This window comes from Macaca fascicularis, chromosome 2, assembly GCF_037993035.2.
Source record: "Macaca fascicularis isolate 582-1 chromosome 2, T2T-MFA8v1.1".
Lineage (NCBI taxonomy): Eukaryota > Metazoa > Chordata > Mammalia > Primates > Cercopithecidae > Macaca > Macaca fascicularis.
In genome coordinates this window covers 98,399,919-98,424,866 of record NC_088376.1, presented here as the reverse complement: position 1 = coordinate 98,424,866, position 24,948 = coordinate 98,399,919, and the positions used below count along the sequence as shown (strand labels likewise).

At 43.4% G+C, this 24,948-nt stretch overlaps 1 long non-coding RNA gene across 2 annotated transcripts in view; it reads right to left on the bottom strand.

Moving 5' to 3' along the window:
- Positions 1 to 16,260: 16,260 nt before the first annotated feature.
- The window catches only part of LOC135969688 (uncharacterized), a 93,512-nt gene continuing 84,824 nt past the window's right edge, over positions 16,261 to 24,948 (bottom strand). For both annotated transcript variants that reach the window (XR_012430969.1, XR_010585066.2), the window contains one exon: positions 16,261 to 16,398. This is a non-coding gene — a long non-coding RNA (uncharacterized lncRNA). The remainder of the gene's footprint in view (positions 16,399 to 24,948) is intronic.

Sequence of the window (24,948 nt, the reverse complement as noted above, 5' to 3'; positions counted from 1 at the left end):
TTTTAACACTCTGCCGTTGATGCTGTGAATTTGCTTATCTTATCATTTTTATCTGACTCTTGTGTTTTGTAAATGAAGTCAGATAGGACAGTGTGTGGGAGCAGAGGAGATGCCCGATGGCAATGAGATAGGCTGAGTCCCCCGCCACAGTGGGCAGGGGCACATGCATGCCAAGTGGTTGGCCTGGCAGCCCGCAGCAGGACCCAGGCCGAGATGGAAAATGATGACAGTCCAGCAGTAGCAGAGCAGCAGTGGTGGCCCACACAGCCACGGCCCTGAGAGAGAGGGGGGACTCTGCGCGAGAGTGGTGGCAGGACCACTGGTGGCAGCCACATTGCCTACCTGTCCCCAGAACCCTTCTGTCTTAGTTCAGTAGTGCTGTTCCAGCAAAATAGGTGAAACTGGGTAAATTATGAAGAACAGAAATTTATTTCTTACAGTTCCAGAGACTGGGATGTTCAAGATTAAGAGGCTAGCATTTGGTGTCTAGTGAGGGCCTTCTTGCTTTGTTCTCACATATTGCAGGGGGGTTAAAAGGACAAAAGGGAGGAACACTGTGTCCTCATGGGGAGAAAGAGAGGAAGAGCAAAAGGGCCGAACAGCTCGCTGGAACCTCTTTTATAATGTTGATAATTCCACTCACAGGAGATCTGCCCTCATGCCTTAATCACCTCCTAAAGGCCCCACCTCTAAATACCATTGCATTGGGGGTTAAATTTTAACATACATTTCGAAGGGGACACAAATATTCAAACCCTAGCACCATCCCTGCACCATCAGCACAAATGTTAATGTGGCCTGAATGCCAAGCCAGTTGATGCCAGAGCTCAGACAGTAAACTTTGTCTGTAAATTAATAAAACCATATATATTGCAATAAAGCATCACAAGGAGTTCTTTTGTTGTTGTTGTTGAGACGAGTCTCACTCTATCTCCAGGCTGGAGTGCAGTGGCACAATCTCGGCTCACCGCAACCTCTGCCTCCTGGGTTCAAGGGCTCGCTGCAACCTCTGCCTCCTGGGTTCAAGCAATTCTTCTGCCTCAGCCTCCCGAGTAGCTGGGACTACAGGCACGTGCCACCACACTCAGATAATTTTTGTACTTTTAGTAGAGACGGGGTTTCATCGTGTTAGCCAGGCTGGTCTCAATCTCTTGACCTCTCCCTCCCAAAGTGTTGGGATTACAGGTGTGAGCCACTGCACCCGGCCAGGAGTTATTTAATGAGATTAGACTCTGGTTTTGAAAACTGCTGCAACAGTGCAAAGAAAATATCCACAGCCTTGGAAGAGAAATTAAATTTAAAGATTATTGCATTCAATGGAAAGGAACATAATTTTCATACAAAGTGTTAGGTGAACCAATTTTTAATATAACGAGGACAATTTTATAACTCATTTCCTTTGTAATTGAAGATATGGTGACAGAATGCATAAGCAGGTGTTCTGTATTATATAAAACCATGAAACCGCTTTCGGTTTCTTGCAGGACTTTCACAAGTTACAGAAAGTATTAGATGAAAATTTTAAATGCCATTGTATAAAATTACTTTAAAATTAAATTCAGACTATATGAAACTGATTTATATGAAGAGTGAAATCTTTTTAGAAAAATTGTTTCATGAGAATCACCAGCTCTAGATATACTAAAATTTATGTATTTCAAAGTAATTTACCAGAAATTTATCTGATGAATTTGTCTGTTGCCATAGTCTGTAGAAACTCTTAATAGCTCAGTACCAGTTGCATCATCAGACCCTTCTCAAAATTAAAAAGAATCAATTATCAACTTCCAGTCTTGCATTTGCCAAGAGAAACTCACATTGCCTTCAATGATATTAATGGAAAATAAATTGCTAAAAGTATAAATGAGTTTGCAGAAAAACAAGCCAGAAAAATCTTAACAATCATTGGTCATATATTAATAAAGTATTATTATTTATTGTTTTATACAAAATTATGACACTAGGCCAGGCGCGGTGGTGCACGCCTGTAATCCCAGCACTTTGGCAGGCTGAGGTGGGTGGATCACCTGAGGTCAGGAGTTCAAGACCAGCCTGGGCAACATGGTGAAACCCTGCCTCTACTAAAAATACGAAAACTAGCCGGGCGTGATGGCGCACGTCTGTAATCCCAGCTACTCGGGAGGCTGAAGCAGGAGAATATCTTGAACCCAGGAGGCGGAGGTTGCAATGAGCCAAGATCATGTCACTGTACTCCAGCCTGGGAGATAGAGCCAGACTCCATCTCAAAAAATATATAAATAAATAATATAATATAACTATGACTCTAAAAGTTATTTTGTAATCTGTACATTTATGTTGCTATTCATATATTGCTATTTATTATTCCTATTATATTTTATAAGTAAAAAAAAAAAAATCAGTGCTACCTGACACAGAAAAACAAAACATCTGCAGTAGTTTGCCTTGGCTGGGGCCTTTTGCCTCTTCTCCTTTCTCTCTCCCCCTTTCCCACTTGCATTAACCCAAATATGCACAATTCCTCGTAGGAACTTGATCTTTAATAATCTTTTCCCTATTAGGTATTCTGCTCAGGATACCTGTATTCAGGAATAACTCTGGGTAAAATGCTTGATGCAGGCAGGGAGCGCTTTGGGCCACTCTCTCTCTTCCTATTTCCTTACGTGTTTTCAACATCCCAAGGTCATGGGGCAGGCAGAAGAGACTATTGTCGTCTCCTGTGCCTCCTTGGTGGAGACCACCTGGGTCTTCTCCAAGCTAGGGTACCAGTTACCACATCTGCAACTTTGCAGCAGCAGGAAGGAAAAAGGCAAGTCAAATGCTGAGGCCCTCGAGATTTAATTTCCTTCCTGGAGGAACTCCCTGCAGTCCAATAATACGCAGTAGATGTGGCTTTGGAAAAAGCACCTTATCTCTCTTATTGGATACCTGACAAGTTGGCTATGTACCTTACTCAGGTAACAAGAATTACAGAAAGATTAAATCTTGGGAGTATAAATAGACAGGGAGGCAGCAGAGAATAAAATTTAATTTCCTGTTCTTTGGACATTATGGCATCACCGCTTCCAAAGATAAACCACTACATGTGAGTCCTTGTCTCCAGCCCAACCTCTGGCTCTGCCTTCCAGGCAAGTGATCCCATACCTCTAAAATGTGGTTCATCTGTTCCATGCCTACAGGGCCTGAGGTTCCTTGGCTGGAGCTGAGGAACCCTCCAGCCTTCATTTTACCTATAGCTCAGCTTTCTGCCTGCATGAAGTCTCAGGACATTTGAGTCCCTGGTTCTTTACTGAATTCTGAACCACAGCTTTGCCTTATCCTTTGGCTTCCATGAATTCCTTGGTTCTTAACTACCCGTCTGGTTCCGGGCCCATGACCCCTCTCCAGGTCGAAGCCCTGTCTTGCTCTAACACAAGCTTGCTTCACTAGTCCTGGTCCATCTCTGACATCCTCCATCATCTTTGTTGCTGATGTGACAAAATATCCCCTGTTCCTTCCTCATCACTTTACTCACAAGCTGACAATTGTCTCGGTTGTACTGGTCATAGTAATGATTCACTGGGACAATCCCTTAGAAAATAGACTTAAGAATTCCAGGAAAAGTGCTTCTGCAAGTCATCTGGACATTGCCTTTGCCATTTTCACATAAACAGTAGATCCTCCTTTCTTGTAGACAAACCAACCACTGTGCTTTTGCAAACATTGCACGTTGCGAACAGATGGGCTTTTTAAAAATCATACTATATTGTAAGAGATCCGGAACAACCCTTTATCAAAGGGAATCCTGAGAAAAATCTTATGATATAAAAAAATCTTACTTTTACTAATTTAGTTGCTCCCCAAAGCTGAATTTCCATGTTTGAGGTATTCTTTAAGGGGCACGTGGCTTCTCTGCCATTTCACTGCTCCCACCACTGCTCCACGTGTTCATAATAAATGGATCTCATCCCAGCTGCATGCCTTATCTATCTCACTTACATGTTTACATCTCTCACAAGAGAACGAGTGTTTTGGATGTTATGTTGGAGGACTGGAGACCCTTTCTGAAATACAGTTTTTAAAAACATGCAGATTAACTGTGATTGCAGATGCAAGTTTTTACTGGTGAAAATGGTTTGTTATGATTGTTGCCTAGCACCAGAAAAATAGAAGTTGTGAGAGTTACAGGTGACATCTTCACAGAGAAAATGCAGCAGCTGTTCTGCTTTCAAGGACAGTCCTCTTGGAGTTAGTATATGTACTTTTTGAAAAAAAAATCTAGGTCTTAAGCATGCATGGAGGCCGCCTATTTGACAAGTCACCTTTCTGCCAAGCTCCAGCCTTTGCTCTATCAGCAGCAGATTGCACACGGGGAGAAGAAGGCTTGGCTCTCATCAAGCTGTCTCCATCTGCACAGCCACAGAGGGCTCTGTCTGCTCCCAGCTCAGCCCTCTTTGGGGGCTTTGGACTTAGAAGACCCCTGGAGGAGTTACTGACTGTGCCTCTAGCCAAAAAGGCTGATTTCCCCAGCGTCTTTCTACTCAACTCAAATAACACCGTTTCTCAAAGATGGCCCTTTCTCTTTCTTCTCCCTCAGCTCAGGGACTTGGAGGGGACAATTAATTTGCCCAAAAGACACAGCTAGTGTCCAAAAGAGCCAGATTCCAGCTATGATCTGCTTCCTTTTGAACTATATTTGACATTTGGGGCAAACAATGATCTTTGGAGTGAGTACAGGGGTGGTGGGAGCAAGGGATACCCCTCCATTTGCAGAAAATCACTGCAGGTCTGTTTATCTCAATTCCATGAAAGGAGCTGAGGGAGGATAAACTGCCGCCTCTTCTTCTGTACCCACCTGGGTCTGCATTTCTTTCCTGTCTGAAGGACCATCAGAGTCACAGGGCTTGGACTCCTAAAACGAACAGTGAGAGCTTCCATTCATATAAGATTTTTTTGAGAAACCACAGAGGAATTCTCCCATATGTTACAATTTTCAAAACCAAAAGAGCAGACCTCTTCTATAACCCTAACCCCGACATACACACAGCTCTATTTTTCTTCCAGCTCAGACTGTGTGATCACTTGAGGGAGGGAAGGGCTGGTCTACACTGGTGCTGGGAAGCCTCAGTGGTGCTGTTCTCCCTCTAAAAGGGAAGAGTGAGGGTCTGAAGAAATTCAAGCCAGCAGTTGCTTTCTAGTGGGGCAGGACTAATGCAGGTTCTACCAACTTATTAGCGTCAAATGGGGAGGATAATGGCAATAGCTGCCATATAATGATCCCTCACTGTAAATTAATACCAAAGCTAAACAGCTTTTCCCAGATTATCTCATTTAATTCTCATGGCAATCCTGTGAAGAAGATACTAGGTGGAAAAGCCAAAAAATAAAAATATATTATCAGGGACAAAAAGTATATCAATTGATGTTTCAAAATATTATCTCTGACTATACATAAGAGGGAAGTACAAATTCTATTCATGGTCAGCATAGTAAGCCCCCATCCATCCATCCATCCATCCATCCATCCCCCAGGACTCCACAGGCCTCATGTTACTGTTCTGCAATGCTCACCCCATCCATTGCTGCTGCTAAGTTCTAGCATTTCAAGTCAATGGACAGGATTGAGTGATCCAGAGACAAACCACACATTTGTCCAACGGCCAGGCCAAGTTATGGCACAATAGTTCTAGGAGAGGGCCAAGGACACAGCCAGAGTGGCCAGCTGCTCCAGAAATTGCACCTTGTGGCCTGGAGCAGTGGGAATTCACCAGAGCTGAGACAGTCATCCCTCCTGCCCTCCCTCACACAAAAGAGCCTCCTAAGTCCTGGCCTTCGTGTGTGTGATGAACTGATTTAGAAATTATTCTTCTCTTTATCTTCATCTTCCCCTAAGTCTCTGTTGGAAATAGAATCATGGCAGATTTTTAGATTAACAGCCTCACAGCCTTAATTTTATTTATCTGACAAGTTTGACTCTGGGGACACCAGCTGTAAGCTTTTGCAAAATAGCATGGAAATTATTAACTTTTCAGCCAAGGGCTCTATACCTTCATAGCAGAACTGCCAGGGCTGATGATAGCAATACTCAGGACTTTTGGAGAAAAAAAACTTGTGTGACCCCTGTGAAAGAGGCTGTGAGGGAAAACTGTGAGCTTGAAATCAAATTTCCTGGAGGGATTTTCTCAGCTGGCTTTGTAGCCCTATTCATGCCCCTGAAGCAGCCACAGGCAGTGAGTTAGCTCAGAGACAAACACCTCTTGTGTTTGGTGTGGGAAACGTGTTTGCGCCACTATTTATTAGATTTTCTATTCCCTCCTCTGGGGGTGGCAGATCCAGAGAAGAAGCAACTGGAGAGGAGACTGAAAAAAGAAAGTAAAATAAAAAATAGAGTAAAAGAGAGAGGGATAAAAATAGAAATAAGCAGAGCTGCCTGTTTCCTGGGCAGGTTGAAATGCCTAGATACAGATTCATGAGCCATTATGACAGGATGCTAAAGGGGCCTGGGCTGAAGATGCTATGATGTGGACTGGACAGGGCAGGGTTATTGAGTGATGGAGGGAATCTGGAGCAGGTGCTCAGAGAAGTCAGGAGGGGGATGAAGAAAACAGTCAGGCCAGTGGGACCTGGTATCCGGAGAAATGGGGCCTGGCAAGAGGGGAAAAGGAGGAACAGTGAGTTTGCTGCATCGGAAGGACCTGGTAAGTGGTGGTAAGTGTCCCAATAGGTGACAGAAAGGGTACAGTCCCATAGTAGGTCTTAGAGAAGGCAAGTGGATAGGACAGCAGAGGACCAGAGAGAGAACTGACAAGGCTAGAGACACTGCGCAGTTTCTCAGAAGGCAGGCAAGAGAGACTTAGACACAGGGCACAATCCAATGATGAAGGCAGAATCATTCAAGCTCATTCTTGTTAATAAAATTAAAAAAAAAATAATGGTGGTATCAGAAGATTTGTCAGAGCCAGAGCAAAAAGGTTAGAATGAGACCGGCAGCCAAAGTGATGATGGGGCAACATGGCTGCCCTGGAGCTCCTCAACCTAGCTTCCCAGGCTGAGGTCGTTGGCCTAGAGTCTGGGACAAGAGCTGAGCTTGCAGCGGGGAGAGAAGATGGTGCGCAGATTATCTACCTGGGTTAAAGGGGCTTCAGGCTTGTTACCTTGCATAATTTGAAGACTTTGGGTACAAAATTGCTACTGCTTAGAGCAGTGGTTCTCAGCCCTCATTATACATTAGAATCACCTGGGAAGACATAAAATATACTGATATCTAGGCAATCCCCTTCTTCTACCCCCACATCAATTAGATGAAAATCTACGATACTGGCATTGAGATAATTCCATGCCAGCAAAGGTTGCAAACCACTGACTTATGGGCAAAAGTTGCACTATCTGTATCCGTAAAGGTGTGCTATGCAATACAGCAATCACTGTCAATATGCGGCTACTGAGCATTTCAGATGAGGCTAGTTGGAACTGAAATGTGCTGTAAACCTAAAACACACACTGAATTTTGAAGACCTAATCTGAATAAATAACCCAAAATGCCTCATTAATAGTGAGATACTTGTTAAAATGATATTTTGATACATTGGGTTAAATAAGTTATATTATTTCACTTCCTTGTTTTCACTGGCTCTAATGTGGCTTCTAGAAAATTTACCCTGATATATGTCGTTTGCATTATATTTCTTTTGAACAGTGCTGCACCAGAGTTTCTTTCAGTTCTGATTCACAAACTACACAACTGAAATTGCTTTTCCAATATTGCGGCTGCAGATGGCAATGCACTGGGAAGACAATTTTCTTTACCCAAATTTATCACAGTTTGTAATTATGTATTCATTTGTGTGTTTGTTTTTTGAGTGTCTCATTTCCTCAGTGTTTACCTCTCTACCTCAGCATCTAGCTCAGTGTTGGACGTAGTAACAATTCAACAAATATTTGTTAAATGGATGGATTGGGGAATGAATAAACAATTAGAAGAATAAAATATTTCTTTTTCTGCTGCTGTAATCCCTAGATGCATAGGTTGATAGGAAACCTGTCTCCTGCTCATACTAGTACTGCAGAAAGGGGGCCATTGTGCATAGTAAGGAAGGGCTATAGCCGAGAGGTGAGGTGCAAAGGCTTTGGAGGCAGACGGACCGGGGCCTAAATCCAGGGTCAGTCAGTGCAACTCACTTAGCCTCTTGGCCTCTGTGATCTCTCTTATCTGTACCATGGAGCTAATACTCCCTTCAGGGTTGTTGTGAAAGGCTTAGCACAGTGCCTAACACTTTGTGGGAAGTGTTGGTGTAAGAGAGAAAAAGAACGGGACTAATCTCTGGGATGCGATCTGTTCTGCACAGGAGGTTGCACCAGTGCTTGGCCTCCTGGGGGAGCAAATTTGCTGCCCTTACCTGAGCTGAGTATACTTAGTTCTTCAGAGTCTGACCCATATTGTGTCCATGGGCAGTTTATCACAATGGAGGAATTTCTGGAGGAATTAAGATTTCTGGGGATGTGTTACCTAAAAAGATGTTTGCTTTGAGTAAGAGCACAGCTAAGGTTTTTGGTTATTCTCAGACTGCATTTGTCTTCTTCCTAACTCAGCTGAGAAGATTTTGGATAAGGTCTCAGACTCAGCACAGAACCTTTGGAGATGGCAGTATCTTTTACATCCATATCTTGATTGGCATGAAAGGAATTAATTGCCTCCTCCACCTTGCTTATGTAGCCCATGACAAAATCCACATGAAAAGAGAGGGGATGTTAGGAAACACAAGACTTAACTGGTATGTTCCAAAATGTTCTAGTCTGGACAAACAGTATAATAAGAGCGGAACTACTTATCAGGCTCACAACCAAGAAGGGAGCAAGGAGAGAACTGCCAAGAAAAAGAAAAAGAAAGCAGTTTCTTCTGTTCCTTGGGGGCTACTTATAATTAATATTCAAGCTAAATTTATCCAGATAAAGAAAATGCTATTGGTATGGAAACGTTTTAGTAATTTATATGTCTCTTCAAAATGGGTAGAAGCATATCTATGTTCCAAGGCTGACACAATGGTGACCAGCAAAAGACCTCCAGAAAATCTCATTACTAGGTTTAAAATACTCTACAATCATAGGGACATGTATTCAATAGGTTGGTTCTTAAAGTTGTAAAAACCTACAGAATCTAGTGTTGTCAATGCCCACATTGTCTGTAGTCAGCAGAAGTAATAAAATATCAAAACGGGATTAGAAATAATCAACCGGCCAAGACTTGTGCAGAAAATGGATTGAAGAGGTCAGATGTACTGCCCATGGCTCTAATTAGACAACAAACAAATTCCCAAAACTTAACTCTCATGAATTATTAGCAGATGAGACTCTGGTTTCTTCCTCGGCAGCTGAGGCCAGTAGCACATTCCTAAGCCAGATAACATTGTGTTGTATTGCAGGACACTAACAAGGGCGTCAGAAATCATTCACAGACTCAAGACATTTCACCCACACAGACAGGACCATAATGTAAGGCTCCCTGCCTGATCAACTTTTATCAGCAACAACCACTGCTTAAAACTCCGTGGAAAGGTCCTTAACAAGAGCTGTTGTCAAAGAATGCACTGTGTAGTGCCAAGGCCTTTGTCTTGGATTCATGCCTCCCACTAAAAAAACACATGGAACCCAACACTGAATTACTAATCTTTATTTTTCTCATTGATACAGGCATTGATGACTCACTTCTCACTTAAGTCCAGACCCATCTGGATTGCCTGCAAAAAAGTCTTGGCAGTGACCTGAAAACACTTGTAAATTAGCCAACCGATTCTAACCAGGACCTGCTGTCTGGTAATTCATCTCCATGTTCCGGACTTGTCCAACAAGCACCCCAAGCAACTTTGAGTTCCATCCTGCAACTCTCAGTCCGGCTCGAGAAAACCCCCAATTTTATCTGGGCATGGTGACACATGACTGTAATCCCAGCTACTTGGGAGGCTGAGGCGGTTGAATCACTTGAACCCAGGAGGTGAAGGTTGCAGTGAGCTGAGATTGTGCCACTGCACTCCAGTCTGGGTAACAGAGTGAGACTGTCTCAAAAAAAAATTAAATTTAAATTTTTTCTTAAAAAAAGGCCCCAATGATGGCACTTAGCCTCTTTGACTCTACTTGACTCTTTCTAGCTTGACTCTAGTTTGTCAGCCGTAAGTGCAGACCTACATTTGCTTTATGCATTAAGATTGGCCACTTCTGAACGGAGACCAGAATCTATAAATTGTTAAAGGCAGAATCATTGTGTTTCTGTATCAGTCAGGAGAGTTAGACTGTACTGTAATAACAAACAACCATCAGATCTCAGGTGACTTAAACCACCAAGGTTGATGTCTTGCTTATCCTCTATGCTCATGCAGGGTTAGTAGGAGCTCTGCTTTACCTCATCCTCCCTCGTCTACCGTAGTTGAACCATTGCATGTAGGGGCAAACACTCCTAACTCATGTCAAGAGCTTGGAGAAAATTCTGGACTCCTGGGGTCAGGCTCCCTAGGAAACAGATTCTGTGACAGGTGTTTGTGTATGGGAAGTTTGTTTGCCTGCTCTTGGGAACAACACCTGTAAGGGAGTGAGGGAGCCGGAATGAGCAGAGAGAAGAGCTGAGCTGCAATGCAGAAGCAACAGAGGCCTCAGCCAATTCTACCAGGATGTTCTGGAGCTCAGATAGGCCTTCTGAATTGTCCCAAACTGAGGCAAGGATCCTCAGCCTTTTATGCCAGACTAGAGGGGTGGTGTATTCCCTGCGTGGCCGTAGTTGGCCTCAAGGTCACTCATTTTATACTCTTCTTACTGTTGCCTTTGCTAGTCAAGGTGCCTAACCTGGTAGGATGACCCAAACCATCATCCCCAAGTTTCTGGTCATTTTGCTGTTCTCAAGCCATGGCTGCTACACTCACCAATTTACCATCAAAAGTAGGCAGGAGAGCACCAGGAAAAGCCCCCAACAGATCACCAGAGTGTCAACCTTATTCCACCCTGCCTTCACTGTGGAACAGCAGCCCTACCTCCCCCGACAATCAGGTTCAATCATCCTGGCTAGCATGGGGGCCTTGCCTTCTTGTCTTTTGGCAAAAGAAGCCCAAGGTGACTAGGAAGCCGCTAAGGCTTAAAGTCTGATGGGACACTTACCATGTCCCCCGGTGTGAGTGTTTCCCTCTGGGAAGCAGGCCCTTTGGACCCACAGAGCCTAATGTTGCAGCAATGACAAGCATTAATTGCCAAGTGTGACCCTGGGAATGCTGGTATGCAGGACCTTTCCCAACCTTACTCCTTGGTTCCTGGGCCCATGTATTCTTCCTACTGGGGATACCAACTCATATAAAAGTCTTTGATTTAGGGTGTTAACCACATCCTAAAGGAAGGAACCCTATCTTCACAGAGTGAAGTACCTCTTCCACGGTAGGTGCTCCCTAGTGGGCACTAACATGCATTGCAAAGGTCTTGACTCCATATGCCTGCTCCCGTAGGTCCAACTACATGCTCTGTCCCAGTCCTCAGTCTTACATTCTTTCTCTTTTCAGGCCCCTGGCCAACCGGCCTAGTCATTTTTCATAGCTTTGAGTTATATATTCCTGCTTCAGGCCATTTCTCTTCCCACACAAAGTGAATGACCGTGTGTTCAGTCTAATGAGAGGATTCCTCTTTACCATTGTTTTTTGGGACCACCCTGAATGGGACTACAGTGCCACAGCAGTCCAGTTTTGGCTAGCACCCCCAAACCAAGCTTATACTTCCTTGAACCAATCTCAGCCCTTTTTTCCCTCCATCAGCTTGGCTGTAAGGCACACTTCATGTGGCCACAAGTTTTGTCTAAGGGAGAGACATTGATACAGCAGTGATAGAGCCATGGGGTCTGGGCCATCTATTAGCACAGCTTACATTCACCCTCCGGCCTGCTCACAGCTAATCCCAGATGTACTGTTTCCGTTATCACGATTGCTGTTAGGCTTGCCAACTTTATGGCTTGGAAGGTTAGACACTACTTAGCTCGTGCTGGGTAGCTTTGGCCACATGGTCACTTGTCAGATGCTCCGTCTCTATTAGGGAAGTGGCATGCCGGGAGCTGTTTTCAAGTAGTGTTAAGGTCTCCTCTGCAGATGGCATGGCCTTGCTCCAGGACTCTGGGGTCTACATTATGATTCTCTTATTGGAGCTTGCCACCAGCTTCACATGGTGAATTCTTCCACCACAGATAACTAATATCAATAGGGTCTGCTCAATCATTTGGCCCAAGCAATACGGCATTGCATCTTATACCTGCTGTGACTCAGAGCTGACAGCCTTCCATGTTACCTGGTAAATGGGTCAGAGCAATATCACTAAGTACTGCCTCTAGAACCTGAAGAGGCCTCCCAGGCATGGGGCTTCTTTCTTAATGGTAAGAGGTGAGATGCAATAACTTGTCGTTTATTTTCAGGGGATGTCGCTGCATGTCCAAAACTACTGGATCCCTAAATATTTTACTTATATGGCTGTAATACACCTTTTTCAGGCATTGTATCAGGTGGCAGTTAATAAAACATTTTTCTGAATTTTGTGATATTCATGGTATTTATCAGCATTTTTAAGGTTTAAAATTTGTTGTGATTTCTTTAATCATTCTAAATAAATAGTGACTTTCAAATCTCACTTTGAGCTAGGTATGGTGAAGCGCACCTGCTAGTCCCAGCTACTTGGGAGGCTGAGGCAGGAGGATTGCTTGGGTCCAGGAACTCAAGGTTGCAGAAAGCCATGATAACACCATTGCAGTCCACTCTGGGTGACAGAGCAAGACCTCGACTCTAAAAAAAATTTTGTAAGCCTCACTTTGTATTGATAATTTGATATTCTTTTTCTTATAAAAGGTCCCCAAATTGTACAACTTTCAGGCCTCAAAAAATCAGAATTTGCCTCTTCCCTGAGATCTCAGAAAGCACAAGTTCCCAAAAACATGCCCCACCCCCCCGACCTGGGGATCAGAGTCACGACTTTGCCCCCAGTGCATGCAGGCACATCACATGCAAGAAGCTGGTAGAGTCATGTCTTTCCCTCTTTCCCACAGGGGAGAGGAAATCCCAGCAAAACAGCTTGCAAATCTCCCACTGGGCAGTCAGGACCTCTACCCCTCACCTCCCATTCATTAGACATAAAAGGATTGCCGTGAGTATTTATGAATGTGTATCCAACAGGTCTGCAAGAAGTGAGATGCTCTGCGGCCAGTTTGATTCTCCAAATGGAAACTGGTGGTGGTGGCAGCAGGGGGTGGGAGAAGAGGGTGATGACAAGAAATTGTATCAGGCAGAAGGGTTTATTAATATCAATATTTCTCACCATAATAAATGAGTGTCCTGGGGGCTCTGAGGGTCTGACAGTTTTCATTTGCTCCAGATGAAGGCCTCACAGGGCCTCTGCTTTTCCAGCCTGGGATAGATTTGCTGAAATCACAAATCCACAGCATCCTCAAGACCATGGGTTTCTCTAAAATCACATGTTAGGCACAGGATTCAACAAAAACCACCCCAGTGTGGTGTTTCCGTCTTTCTATCCCATCATTCTGTCTTTGGTTAGAGTGAAGCCTCGTTCTTCTCATCTTAACTCCTGTCCTGTTTCTTTTCCTAGAGTGCCCTTCTCCCACCTCTACCTTCCCCAACCATATCCTCCTTCAAGAACCAGTTCAGATAAAGCCTACTCAGGTAACACCCCTATAGCCCCAGCTCTCTCCGTGTGTCATGCTTGTCTTAGTCCTTTTAGGCTGCTGTCACGAAATACCATAGACTGAGTGGCATACAAATAGCAGAAATTTATTTTTCACAGTTCTGGAGGCTAGGGCATCAAAGATCAAGGCACCAGCAAATTTAGAGTCTGGTGAGACCCACTTTCTCGTTCATAGATGGCATCTCTTTTTTTTTGCTGCATTCTCACATGGTGAACTGGGCAAATGGGCTCCCTTGGGTCTCTTTATAAGGCTCTTTATAAGGGCACTAATCCTATTCAGGAGCCCTCCAGTCTCATGACCTAATAACCCCCTGAAAGATCTAACCTCTTAATCCCATCACCTTGGGAGCTAGGGTTTTAACATGAATTTTGGGAGAACATGATCATTTAGAACATAACATTGCTCTATCTACTCCTCTCCAAAAGGGCAACTCTTGCTCTATGCCTCAAACTATAGCTATTTTTGTACATAATTTATTGCTTTGGAACTGAAAAATTTGTAAGGGCAGGACCCAAGCCTGAGTCACCACTGTGTCCCCAGTGGGATCAGCAAAGTGTCTGTGCTTGATAAATAAGTGTTAAATGATTTGTTCCATTGACCGTGAACCTTAATTTTTCTAGTGTGTATGAAGCACTCAGCCCAGGTACTGAGAAATAGCAGATGCTCAATAAATGGTTGCAATTTTTGTTTCTATAACGGCTTTCAATGCAGCTCTAAGATGAACTAGATCCAGAAGGGAAGGGACTACTGAATTTTAGGGAGGAGTATTCTGAAGCTGGGCTGCCTCACTTTAAATCCTGCTCTGTTGCTTACCGGCTATGTGGCCTTGGGCAAGTTATAACCTATTGGCACTATAGTTTCCTCCTCTGTGAAAAGGGGCAATAATTCTGAGCTTTTGTGGGGATTAAATGACAGCACATACAAAATACATGGAAGAGGATCTGGTAGCCTGTTTAAGTGCTACGTCAGCACTAATTATTACTGTTACTGCTATGATTGTTATCTAGTGGCTTAGGAGTGCTGCTATCCATTTCTCAAAATCTCCCAGAATCCAGCCTCTCTTGGATTGGTGCTAGAAGGACTGTGGCCTAATTCCAGGCTATGACATTGGGATATAATAAAAAATATATATTTGTCCTGTTTCCACCCCTCCCCGTTTTCTGGCACATAGCTCATAAACCCCTTGTGATAAGTGGTAAGTGTCGCTCTGTGTGAGAGTGAGATGACCAAGGGCTGGAGGCTCCTGGACAGCCTTGGGGTGAGGACTGGTTGACAGGGGAACTCACCATGTGGTTAGAGAGTTGGAACTTCCAGTCCCACTACTCCCTCCCCTGCCCCACTGCTTCCGCAACCAACCCCCAGGGAGGGGAAAGGGGGCTGAAGGTTGAGTTAATAACTAATAGCTATTGATGTAAACAATAAGCCTCCATAAAACCCCAAAAGGACTGGGTTCAGAGAGCTTCCAGGTTGTTGAGCTTGTGGAGGTTCTGGGAGGGTCCACACCCGGAGAGGGCACGGAAGCGGACCCCTTCCCCACACCTTTCTCTTTGCATCTCTTCCATTTGACTCTTCCTGAGTCGTATACTTTGTAATGAGTGGAGTTTCCACCCAGCAACAATTCAGCCGCGCTGCTTTACACATCTAGAATCCCTCCAAAATTGTAAAGGTTTTGTGGCCCTACAGTGAAGGCGGGGAGAACATCTTCCAAGTCAGTAGAGTGTTTCCTTGAGTTCTGTGAGCCATTCTAGCAATGATTAAACCCAATGAGGCAGCTGCAAGAACTTTCCGTGTAGCCAGGTCAGAGAGAAGTTGCGGGTAACCTGGGGACCTAGTATTCGTGATTGGTGTCTGAAGTGAGAAGCGGTCTTGTGGGACTGGGATCTTAACCTGTGTGGTCTGCACTAACTCTGGCTACTGTCAGAATTGAATTAAATTGTAATTCAATTACAATTAAATCAACAGAGAATTAGAGAATTGCTTGGTGTGGGGGAAAACCCCACATATTTTGGTGACCAAAACTGTTGTGAGAGTACCAAAGAGAGCATAAAGCAGTTTTTTTTTCCTATACACAGACTATGTCTCTTTTCCTGTGCCCCTCAAAAGGTGCTGCCTCCCCTTCTTCTCTCTTTAGCCAGCACAAGAGCACACAGGAGGCCAGCATAATCACGAGTTGCAGCTGTCTGAAGGGCAGTCACATAAAAGAGGAGAAGCTTCACCTTTGCTTTATGAGGCACATCTTGAACCAGGGATGGAAGTTACAGAGAGGCCAAAACCAGCTCAGTGAGCAGCACTGGTAACAGACCAGCCAAGCAACAGAAGGGGCTGTCCTGCGAAGAAGCACGCTCTCTGTCATGGGAGGTGCAAGCTGAACCCACACTACCTTTTGTCACGGTTGCTATGGAAAAGATTAAGAGCGCTGTGTTAATTATCTATTGCTACCTAACAGAATACCACACAATTTAGTAGCTTAAACAACACATTTTTATCATGTCACAATGTTTGGGGTCAGGGATTCTGGAGTGGCTTAGCTGGGTGGGGTCTCTGGGTTGGTCTCTCAAGAGGCTCCAGGCTAGATGTTGGCTGGGGCTGCAGTCGTCTGTCAGCTTGGCTGGGGCTGGAGGATCTGCTTCCGGAATGGCCCACTCACATGGCTGTGGGAAAGAGGCCTCAGCCCCTCACCTTGTGGCTTCTCCATAGGGCTGCTTGAGTGTCTGCATGACATGGCAGCTGGCTCCCTGAAGAGCACATGATCCAAAAGAGAGAGCAAGACAGAAGCTCAGTGTCTTTAACAACATATCGTTGAAAGTCATATTCCACCATTTTCACTACATTCTACTGATAAGTGAGTCACTCAGAATAACCCACATTTAAAAGGAGAGGAATGAGGCTGCATTGAAGGGAGCACACTGCAAAGAATGTGTGGATTTATTTTAAAACCACAAGCCCCTTCAGTGCTGAGTTATTGTGATGCCTTATGCATTCCGAAGCCAAACGTGGATGTGATTTTAATTATCAGTGATGCTAAGCTCTTTTGCTAATGTTACTAAAAAACACAGGAGTCTCTGCATTGTTCCATCCCCAGTAGGTAGCTTAAGATGCTCTATTTAATTCAGTACAATACAGATTTATTAACCATTCTCTCTGTCTCTAGGGCCTGGCAGTTCCCAACTCAAACCACTTCTTAGCTTCATTTGTTCTCATAATATTAGGATAGCCCTTCCTCCTCTGGAGGCCTGGGCATCAGCAGTCAGATGGCAGTGGAAGTGGAGAAATGGAATCCTGCTGGCGGCTCGGGAGACCTGCCCTCTGATGCTGCCGTGCACTGCAGATGTCCTTGATGAAGAAAATGAATGGAAGGTATTGGAAGGGAGCTGAAGCTCAACAAAGGACCACCTAATGAAAAAAGTCAGCAGTGGATTACTTGAGATCTTGAGCACCCTGCACTGTTATTTGTGTTTATAAACATGTCGAAAAGATGTTCCCTTCCTTCACTGTAGTGCCACAAAGCCTTTAACATATTGGGTCGTGTCTGGATTTGTAAGGAATTTTGGCTGAATTGTTATTGGGTGGATACAGTTTACATGTTTAAAGGTTAGTTTTGTTTAATAGTCAGATTCCTGTAGCCCAGGGGATGGGGTGGTGGCTACAGTGCAGAATGGTCTCAGCGGGACCATTGGTCTCAGTATGTACTGACAATGGTCTGAGACAATGGTCTCAGTATGTACAATGCAATGGTGTCTGTTTATCTTACAGCTGTCTTTCTCAATGGCAAAAGGACATACTGCTGTTATTGTCAGTGAGGGGCCAGGAGGTAAGAGAGAGATAAATGGTAACAGAAAGTGCTTCCTTAAGTGAAATTAGGGGAGTGCATATATGTGTGTGTGTGTGTGTGCATATTTGGGGTGGGGGGGGGTGGTAAATGCATATTTAGTTAGCAAAAGTGCCAGGCTTACAGTATCTCTAAAGTTAATGCTCATAACGGCCATATAAAGTAGTAGTATTCTTTTCAGTTTAAATGATGAAACTCTGGGGATCAGCATAAAATAAACCAACTACATTGCACATAAGAATCAAGTAAATGAGCAGAGACAGCCCCTGGTTTACAAACACCTGACTTAAACATTGTCCATCCTACAAGTAAATTCCTCATTCTTACTGCTGTAAGAACAATTGTTAGCAACCAAAAATTTCAGAGCTTTCAAAGAACTGTAATGAGATAGCACAATGCAGGCAAAAAACCAGTGTTAACGGAGCAAGAAACTTCCAGTTCTGGCATTCACAGCATGACCTGAGCACGCGGATTCCCCTCTCTGAGTCACTGGTTTCTCACCTGCAAAAGAAAGCAGGGTGTGTGTGTCTATGGGAGTAGGGTGGGTGTTGGCTAAGCATGGGAGTCATCTGGGTGGCTTCATATACACAAAAAGGGTTCATCCCACCAGGTCGGGCTTTTGAATCCGAATCTTTGGGGTGAAGGTAGGGGCACCTATTCTGAGAAACTACCTCTCCAGGGGTTGCAGTCACACAGCCCTTGGCAATCAGTGTTTGGGAATCGGGGACCTGATAATCTCTAAGGTGCCTCCAAGATCCAGCATTTAATTCCATTTTAGGACAGGGAAGGAGGAAGAAGCTGCGAGAGGCTGGAACAGTTGAGGGAGCGCTGACATGGTAAAGGCCACTTTGCTCACCATCACCAGGCGCGCTGCCGAAACTTTCCACTTCATTTTCTCCCAAGACCTTACTCCTACTGTGTGGAGACATATTTGAATAAAAAATTGGCCTCTTTTAAAAGTCAAAAATCCGAGCCAGCTTGAAGGGATTGTCTGTGGTCAAACCTGTATCAATTTGGGCATCAAAATAAAAAATGTTACTGATTTATTACAACCTATTGAATAGAACAGCAATTCATGAGTCTATGTTTATATAAATAAGTAAATAAGCTGAGGAGAAGGGAAAGTTCTCTTTTATAGTAGAAATCCATCTAATAGGTGTAGAAAAAAATAATAAGGTTAGAAAATCACCATTTGGTCACCATCGTAGTAATCATGGATTCAGCTAAAAATCATCAATGGATGCTGGAACAAATGAGTGAAAGTTTAATGAGGGTCAGAATATTTATATGGCCTCACAGTGTATCCCTGTACAATTCTTACTAATTACTGACAAAATATTTATTAACTTTAGGAGAAACCTGGCAAAAACCATCTTCACCTAGTGACAGAAGCTAACAGCACCGCTTGGGTCAAGTGGGCAGTGTGTGCCATCCGATAGGATGCACCGAGGACATGGCACTGCTTCCGTGGCTTTCCTGCCAGATATATGTGAAGAGCCCAGTCTCAGGACCAAGACAGGAGACATAACAAGTGAATGCAGTGTGTGGTTGTGTATTGCATCCCAAACCAGAAAGGAAAGGGGGTAAAGAAAAGATGGCATTGTTGTTGTTCTTTCTTTCTTTCTTTCTTTTCTCTATAGAGAGACAGAGTCTTGCTCTGTCACCCAGGCTGGAGTGCAGTGGTGTGAATTTAGCTCACTGCCACCTCCACCTCCAAGGTTCCAGTGATTCTCCTGCCTCAATTTCCCAAGTAGCTGGGACTACAGGCATGCACCACCATGCCCGGCTAATTTTTGTATTTTTAGTATACAGGGGTTTCACCATGTTGGCTAGGCTGGTCTCGAACTCCTGGCCTCAGGTGATCCCCCCACCTCAGCCTCCCAAAGTGCTGGGATTACAGGCGTGAACCACTGAGCCCAGCCTTCTCGTCGTATTTCTATAAAATATATTATCTGGATAATCAGCAAAAGTTGAGTGGAGGCTGTAGATTAGAGAAGTGTGTTGTGTAAACATTAAGGTACTGATTTTGGCCAAGTGTATTGAGGCTATGTAAGAGAGTGTTCTTGTTCTTAGGAGATTGTCTCAGTCCATTTTCAGTTGCTGTTACTGAATGCCAGAGACTGGGTAATTCATAAAGAAAAGAAATGTATTTCTCATAGTCCTGGAGGTTGGGAATTTCAAGGTGTAGGGACCACATGTGGTGAGGGCCTTCTTGCTGGTGGGGACTCTCTGCAGAGTCCGGAAGTGGTGCGGGGCATCACATGGCATGGAGGCAAGTACATGCGTGTCAGCACAAGTCTGTCTTCCTGTCTTTATAAAGCTACCAGTCCCATCAAGGGGGCCCAGCCCTGATGACTTTATCTAATCCTAATTACCTAGACTCCACTTCCAATCAACATATGAATTTTAATTGGATTTCCTACCCTCTTAATACCATCACAACAGCAACTAAATTTCAACATATGAATTGGGGGGTGGGAGGCACATTCAAACAACAGCAGAGATGCACACTGAAGTATTTGGGGATATGCTTGCAACTTAGTTCTGAATGGTTCCGAATAATAAATATGCGTGTGTACATATGAGTGTGTATATGTGAAGAGAGAATAACACTGATATATTTTAGAAGAGAGTATCTAGAAAATCTCTTTTGTAACTTTTCCATAAGTGTGAAATTATTCTTTTTTTAAGGTTGAAAAAAAAATTTAAATCAAACACCCTTAGGTGGGGTTTTGGGTCATCAGTCATTTATATCTTACTGTGAATCAGTCTGATCAGATTCCTTCCATTTTAGTGAGACCTTGAAACACGTTTGGGGTTAGAATAGTCAGACAAAATAGCGGTGCTACCATGGGAAACCTAAAAGTCATAAAAATACACAGAAGTAAAGGACAAAGACCCAAGGAAGAAGGTAGAAGAGAAATTCAGAAAATGAGGCAAGAGTGAGTAGTAATCCACAAATTTGCCTGGAGCTGAGAAGACATCAGCCTGACTTCCCTTTCTCAGTCATGCTGTTCTCAAACTGGGCTGCAAATGAGAATCAGCCGGGGTGCCTAAACCCACCTCTGCACAGTTAAATTAGAACCCTGGTGGGGAGACTGAGCGTTGGTGTGTTTTGGAAGCACCCAGGTGACTCCAATGTGCAGCCACAGTGGAGCACCTCTGAGCTGCCCCGTGGAGTGAACAGAGCACTTGTTCAACCAATTAGGATGGCTTCCCATTGGGCCTTCTTACTGCCAAATGCCTGTGGTTAATTTATTAAGATAATTTAATACATTAAATGCCTGTCTCCCTCTGACTCGATCTTCACGGGATCACTAGGCTGTTCTTTCTAAAGCATAGGTCTAATCATGCCAGTCTCCCATTCAGAAACCTTTCCTGGATTTCTAATGTCCTGGTCCTTACATGTGAGGCTTCCCACGCTATTCTCCTCTTTAAACTTCCACAACTATATTTTCACTGTTTTCAGTGACACTATTTTGTCCTCAGTTCCCCAGCCCCGACATATGCTTTCTCCTGCCTCCATACCAACGTCCACCTTGCCCCATCACCTGGCCAGTCCCTCCTTCTTGCTTCTAATCTTAGACCCTCAAAGTCCTCTCATTTTCTCATGTCAAATGCCACTTCCTTCATGAACTTCCCTTGGATTATTCCAGTTGGATTTAACCTCCTTTCCAGAACTTTTTGTACCTCTACAATAGTACACAATTATAATCTGCTTTGTTTTATCGCTATTTGTTTATAACGCTGCTTCATCCAGTAAATCGTAAAATTACCCAAAGGTGAGGATGGAGCCTAGAATGATGGAAAGGGCTAGAGCTTTGGAAGGTGGTTGTTGGGGGTTTAAAAATGTCTTCACAAATTATTTTATATGCCTTCCTTCAAGATGTAGAGCTTAATTCTCTCCTACGCCAATTTGAGTGTGCACTGGACTTAGTGACTCATGTTTGTTTGTTTGTTTCTGAGACGGAATCTTGCTCTGTCACCCAGGCTGGAGTGCAGTGGCATGATCTCAGCTCACTGCAACCTCTGCCTCCTGGGTTCGAGCTATTCTCCTTCCTCAGTCTCCTGAGTAGATGGGATTACAGGCACCTACAACCACACCTGGCTAATTTTTGTATTTTTAGTAGAGAAGGGGTTGCCACATGTTGGCCAGGCTGGTATCGAACTCCTGACCTCAGGTGATCCACCCGCCTTGGCCTCCCAAAGTGCTAGGATTACAGGCATGAGCTACCGTGCGCCTGGCCTTAGTGATTCATTTCTAACAAATAGAATAAGGCAGAAGAGACAGTGTGACTTTTAGACTAGGTCATAAAAAGGATGGCGACTTCCTCCTTGCTTTCCCTCCCTTGATGAGTGGATGTAGGCGATTCCAGCTGCCGTGTCATGAGCAGACCCAGGCTGCCCACGAAGAGGCCCTGTGGTCTCTGGCCAACAGGCAGAAGTAAGCCATCTTGCCGTGAAGCTTTCAGCCTCAGTCAAGCCTTCACTCCTGTAAGGCTGGGACTGTGTGAGTGAGGCACCAGGCCATTTTTTGGGGGGGAAGACCTTATAAATATTGGCCCCACTAAGTTCCATTAAATGAGATTATTCACAAATGTGACATTTCAGGCAAGGCCTTGCTTGTATATTTGATTTTCCCAATTATATTCTGGTTTTTTTAAAAGACAGCTTTTTACTGAACATATACAAACAAGCATATTGACGTGAAAAGAGAGGACACTTAAAAATTTCTAATTTCAGAGGAATCGATGAGAATCAGGTATCATTTTAAAATGTTACATTTCAGTATAAAAGAGCAGAGTCGGGCAGGGCACTGCGGCTCACGCTTGTAATCCCAGCACTTTGGGAGGCCGAGGCAGGTGGATTGCTTGAGGTCAGGAGTTTGAGACCAGCCTGACCAAGAGAGTGAAATCTTGCCTCTACTAAAAATACAAAAATTAGCCAAGCGTGGTGGCAGGTGCCTCTAGTCCCAGCTACTCAGGAGGCTGAGGCAGAAGAATTGCTTGAACCCGGGAGGCAGAGGTTGCAGTGAGCCAAGAGCCCACCACTACACTCCAGCCGGGCAACAGAGCGAAACTCTGTCTCAAAAAACAAAACAAAACAAAAACAAAAACAAAAACAAAAAGAAAGAGCAGAGTCTACTAAATCATTACGGATTACAGAGAGGTTAAGAAGATAAAGAAAGTGCTTGTTTGCTTTTAAATATGGAAAAGAGAACATTTAAACATCAATAGTATTCTCTATCAATAAATGCAATAAGATTTTCCTCATCAGTTTATTCAGTCCAGTATAAGTATTCCTGTTTCACCAGATTTTGAGTTAGCAATCTCACGAGCCCATATGCTCTTGGAATGAAAATAGTTCTGTAAATTCTGACCCAGCCCACTGGTATGGTCTGAGAGTGTCTCAGAATGCATCAGAAGCCTGCACCCAAACTCTATTCTCTGAGGTGTCAATAGTTTGAAGTATATGGTGCAGTCCATTTCTGTGGGGCTTTGAGGTGGTTCTTCTTTGTTGGAGACACAAACTCAGACCTGTAGCTGAGAGCAGAATCTTCAGGCAAGCATCAGAGTAAATAGTAAAAACAACAAACAAAAACAAAAACAAAAAAACCACAAACCTATCTTAAATGATAGAGAAAATGGAAAGTGTCTATGGGTAATTTATTAAAATAATTTTCTAAAGTAAAGATCTAATGAGAATTAATACTAAGAATAATGTAACTGACAGAGAAATTTGAGTGCTTCTGTGGCACACATAACAAGATGATAAAGCCATTCTGAGATAAACTTTCAGACAATATGTCTCTAAGAATAATGATTAGGCCTGTTTTTAGAGAAGTCAGTGAATGTTACATCTGATTTGTAGAATAGGAGAACATAATTTTAGAGAGGAAAAAACCTTGAGATATAATAACTGAGATATAATATAACAATATACTAAGATTACAGCAAGCATACACTAAGAAAACATCAAGAATAAAAAGAGATTCAGTAATTTTGGCATAGGTCCTAGAAGTCTGTAGTTTTAAATAACTCCATAAGTAAGTTTGAGGTGCATCCCCAGTTGAAAATCAGGCCGGGCGCGGTGACTCACTCCTGTAATCCCAGCACTTTGGGAGGCTGATCACTTGAGGTCAGGAGTTTGAGACCAGCCTGGCCAACATGGTGAAACCCCATCTCTATTAAAAATACAAAAATTAGCCGGGTGTGGTGGCACCAGGCTGTAATCCCAGCTACTAGGGAGGCTGAGGTAGGAGAATCTCTTGAACCTGGGAGGCGGAGCTTGCAGTGAGCCAAGATCACCCCACTGCACTCCAGCCTGGGCGACACAGCGAGACTCCGTCTCAAAAAAAAAAAAAAAAAAAAAAGTAAAAAAGAAAATCAGTGGCATAGAATATGTTAAATTCAAATTAAAGAATTAAGTCTGTGATGAAGTTCATATTTTAAATATTAATGGAAATTATGACTAATAGCATACAGTTGTTGTTTAGTATCATCAGGCAAAGTAACACAAAGATTCTGGTGAATATGGAAAAAATCCACAGAGTTTAGCTCAACGTTTCCTCTGAAGTTAAAACATAGAATGCAAGGGCACTGACAAATCTCCAGGGACTTTCCAGAACCATATAATTTCTGAAATCATTATGTTAATAAAATATTTTAACTACACAAATTTAACTGAATGTCTCTTCTGATTTGACAACTTTTTCCATGAAACTTTATAATAGTAACATATCAAAAACGCTAATTAGTGAAACCCCGTCTCTACTAAAAATACAAAAAATTAGCCGGGCGCGGTGGCGGGCGCCTGTAGTCCCAGCTACTCAGGAGGCTGAGGCAGGAGAATGGCGTGAACCCAGGAGGCGGAGCTTGCAGTGAGCCGAGATCGCGCCACTGCACTCCAGCCTGGGCAACAGGGTAAGACTCCGTCTCAAAAAAAAAAAAAAAACAAAAAAAAAACGCTAATTATCTCTAGCACCTCTCTTCTTATAAAGTGAAAAAACAAATCTTTGCAATTTTCCAGGGACCCTCTGGGAAATCTCAAAATGGATTTTGATGTAAAAGATATCCTGAAATATTCTTTTTTTACCTTATGTGTTTCTATATTTGGATTTGGTTTTGAGAAGGTAAAAATAAAAAAGTTACCAGAAGAGATTTGGACATTTGATTAACATATGATTATGGGTGCCTGAAAATGATATTTAGTTATCTATTTAATCAAAATAGCATTTTTTTAAACGTAGAAAGTAACATGATTGTAAAGAATATATAAGTTCTTTTATAACTTGATACTTTTTTCTTGAATAATCAAGGATGTAACAAAGCTAACATAAAGAAGCTTTGCTATTAGGCAGATTTTACAGAAAGTGAGGAATAACATTTCATTTTGTTGGCAAAGAAATTAATGAGTAAATCAAGGAAGCACTTCCACTAAAGTAGACCAGACTTCA